Below are 4,125 nucleotides of genomic sequence, written 5' to 3' on the forward strand. Positions count from 1 at the left end.
TGCAGAATCGATAAAAATTCAAATCTTTCCATTTATGTTAGAAATAGCTGATTCCATGCCCAACCTTCTTTTGTACTTCTGCAAGTGTCTACAATTCTAAAAAGGCTCCATTAAAGCCACAATAAAGCACTTATACTGTCTTTGTAGCATAATTAATCTCTGAAATGCTAGTTGAGTATTGACAGACCTTATATTCAATATTAGTGATTTAAATCATCATTTATGCTTTGAAGCTGCAACCTTCTTTGATTTCACCCTCTGTGGCAAATTATTCTCCCGATTCTTCTATTTTTTGGTACTTTTTGATAAAGCTTTTGGTGACAAGTCAGCCACATTAGTAACTTTGTGTATGATGTTTTCATTATCCTTTGTGCCATGATCATCCTCTTGTATCTTCAGTTATTCCAAAGCCTTCTTGACTTCCTTATCTGAAACTTTATGTGCTACTATGTTTTGAAGGTTTGAATTTGGAGAACTTTTCCCCCACTTGCTGAATTTGAATCAATTGATGCTGCTACCTTTGTGACTTCTACTTTTCTGAAGTAACTTCTCTCCACCTTTCTCAGTAATGTTATCTACAACTTGCCCTTCTTCCCCATCATATGGTGGGTTGCATTTTGGATCAAATTCAATTGTCAGCAAGTCAACAGTGGTATTGTGATCTAATTCATCTGAGTTATCTTCCTCTTGTGGTTTGGCCCCATATGACTGAGTAAATTCTGTACAATTTCCCCCATAGTGCACTTTAGTGGACTCATATGATTTCCTCAAACTCCAGGATGATTGATCAATGTTCTCCTCTTTTGTTCCTTCTACAGCTTCTACTCTTTCCCCCTAGTCTTCTTTTTAATTCTTCTCTAGAACTCTATACGTCACTGTCTCCCTGCTTGTTTGTCATATCATTTTCTAGTTCATCAATTATTTCTACTACTTTCACAACCTCTTTTTACTTTTGTTCTTTGTTGTGCTGAGCAAAATTATCTTTCACCCATTCCTTTGTTGTGTTATGCTGATTCAAAGCAATCTCCCCTTCCTGTTCCCTTATTTGTTCTGCATATGTATTGTCATGTTGATCTGCTGCATTAAAATGTGATTGTTCCTCCTTGTTGTTTGTTGCATCCTTCTCTGTAAGCCCTTGTTGCTTAATCTTAGTAGCCTCGTCTTCAGTAGAATGGTTTGTATTTGCTAAAGCTTCATATTTGTAGCTTGTTTGAACCTCATTGCTTGTCCTTCCATATTGTGATGTCTTTTCTGCCTGCTTATTTGCATGTGTGCTTCATTCCTTATTGTAACCATATTGCTTCCCTTTCTTGGACACCAATTTTCAGGATTCCCAATCATTTTGCCACTAGGTAACATTTTTGCATATGACTTCAAAGGATTTTGATAGCCCTTATATTGGTTATGTACTGTGCCTTTGTTTTTCTCCACCTCCTTCATTTTCTTATTGCCATGATACTGAGTATCCTTTTTATGCTCATCACCCCCTCTCTTCTGTCTTTGATTATGTGGTTCATCACCTTCTACTTCACCCTCATTTATTTGCCCCTTATGTCCCTGATTCTGGCTAATATTCTCTTCCTGGACTGATCAGTGTCCTTATTTTGTTCCTGCTATTTGCCTCATCATCATCTTAATAAGCCAGTTCTGGATGGATGACTATACAATCATATATATCATGTCCTTTGAAGTCTAAATTCTTTGCAGTATTTTGGTAGATGGTCATAGTAGATCTTCACATGTATAGTTCTTATAGCCCTAGTGTTTTCATGCTCTATATTCATTCTAACAGTCTTAGGGAAATCAGAGAGGAGATCTATTAAGACCTTGACCCTAGCACAACTACGTCTATACTAGAACTTCTTAAATAGATTCAATCAACTTCTATTTTCATTTCATATTAGAAATTTTTTTATGAGATACTTATAAAATGAGGGTAAATTTCACCACTGTTGTTATCTTCTCAGTGTTCTTCCTCTATAGTAATTTTAACCTTTTGTGTGTATTCTCCAACTTAATGATTTTAGATTTGTCAACTTAACGAACTCATTTTAATTTTCTTTAGTCGACTAAAATGAACCACTTAACTCATTGAAGTTGTGAAGTACTCACGATAGTGATGTCATGATTTTTAGCGTGATTCAAGTTAAAATATAGTTTTTTTCTTTTCTCTAACTAGTATCGATGGAGAAATCAATTGAATGAACATAACATTTTTTGGGTGCGCTATATGATGGTATAACTAGTTATGCTTATGCTTACTAGTTTAAATTGATGTTAGGCGGAGTCTTATGCAACCAAACTAATAGTAAAGAATAATTGTCCTCACAAAATTTGGCTAGCTACACAATCTGATCAAGCAGCGCCAATTTCTAAAGGATTTGAATTAGCATCAAAAGCATCGCAAATTTTAAATGTACCAAATTCATGGTCATGAAGAATTTGGGCAAGATATCTTTGCTCTCAATATTACATAAATTTTACTTATTTTAGCGGAGATTACATGACTGGCCAAATAAAATGCAACGGTGCTGGTGGTATTCCACCAACAACCCTTACACAGTTTACGATAGCAAGTTGGTCTGGTAATAATGATTCTTACTCTGCCAGCATAGTCAATGGTTTTAATTTACCAGTTTCTGTTAATCCCTTTAGTAAGACGTGATAGCGAAACAAGAGGTTGTCTTGTGAATCATAACGAAATAAAATGTGGAGAACAAGTCGAGTTAGAAGTACGAGATCGAGATAATAATGTCATTGGGTGCAAAAGCGGATGTCTTTTCAACGGGATGATTTGTGCTGCACCGGTGCATATAGTTCTCCCTAAACATGCAAGCCATCGAGCTACTCTGTACAACTCAAAGAATTATGTCCTCAAGCTTATACTTATCCTTTTGATAAAACTTTATATACATGTACAGGAACTGATTACTTGATTATCTCTTGCCCATGGGATGAGGGAGTTGAGCCAAAATTTAAAAATAGACCTTAAATTTATTTAACAAAATATCTATGTATATTTGATTTGATCTTTATTTGATAGCTTTTAATAATGCATGATAGTTAATATATTTTCATATTCATGAGACATTGTTCATCTTAGATAAGTTCTTATTAATCTTATTTTAAATCAAGATAATCCTCCACCCCCCCCCCCCCCCCCCACAAATTCCTTGAAACAACAATCCCTTAACAGTATAGTCAAGAACGTTTCTTATGTGAGGAAAGAGTTTCATAAAAATAAGGGAGATCTTAGTAGTTCAGTTGGTTCGCTCACATTATTAGTGAGGGTTTGATTCTCCACCTTGCAATTTCCTTCCCATTTTCCTTCCCTTACCCCCTTATGTAATAAAACAAAACAAAAATTAAAAAAAAAAAAAAAAAGACTCATAAAAATAACCTAAAAGGGCCAAAAGTGCCCTTATATTATCCGAAAAGGCCAAAAAATACCCTTCATTCACCTATTATTCTAAAAATACTCATCCTCCACTTATTTTGGCTCATTTATGCCCTTAAAACTAACAGTCCTCTGTTTTTATGTTTTATTTTTGTTATTATTACGTGGCGCCTCCCTTTTGGTCGAAATTAAAACCCACCCCACTATATCTTTTTGGGAAAATTTCAGAAATATACAAGTTGATCACTTCCATTGCAAAAAAAATAGCTCAAAACTTACATTACAAAAAATAGCCCAAAATATACAGACATATACAGACACTTATACCAACATATACAAAGGCAGAGAGAGAGAGAGAGAGAGAGAAAAGTTTGGGTCATTTTTTGCAAGAATTAAAAAAAGAAAAAGAAAATTACACTGTATGTTAATTGGGGCAACAATGCTATCAAAATTGACTCATTTTTTTAATTCTTACAAAAAATGACCCAAACTTTTTTCTCTCTCACTCTGTCTCTCTCTATCTTTGTAAATGTTTGTATATGTTGGTATAAGTGTCTGTATATGTTTGTATATATCTGTATATGTTTGTATATTTTGGTCTATTTTTTGTAACGTAAGTTTTGGGCTATTTTTTTGTAATGTGAGTGACCAACTTGTATATTTCTGAAATTTCCCCTTAAAAAAAGGGGTCAATTTTGATAGTTTTGTTGCCCCAATTAACATACAAT

At 34.2% G+C, this 4,125-nt stretch overlaps 1 pseudogene; it reads left to right on the forward strand.

Moving 5' to 3' along the window:
* Positions 1-1,930: 1,930 nt before the first annotated feature.
* LOC132061449 (thaumatin-like protein 1b) lies at positions 1,931-2,992 on the forward strand (annotated as a pseudogene).
* The last annotated feature ends 1,133 nt before the right edge of the window (positions 2,993-4,125 follow it).

The sequence above is a fragment of the Lycium ferocissimum genome, chromosome 6, assembly GCF_029784015.1.
Source record: "Lycium ferocissimum isolate CSIRO_LF1 chromosome 6, AGI_CSIRO_Lferr_CH_V1, whole genome shotgun sequence".
NCBI lineage: Eukaryota > Viridiplantae > Streptophyta > Magnoliopsida > Solanales > Solanaceae > Lycium > Lycium ferocissimum.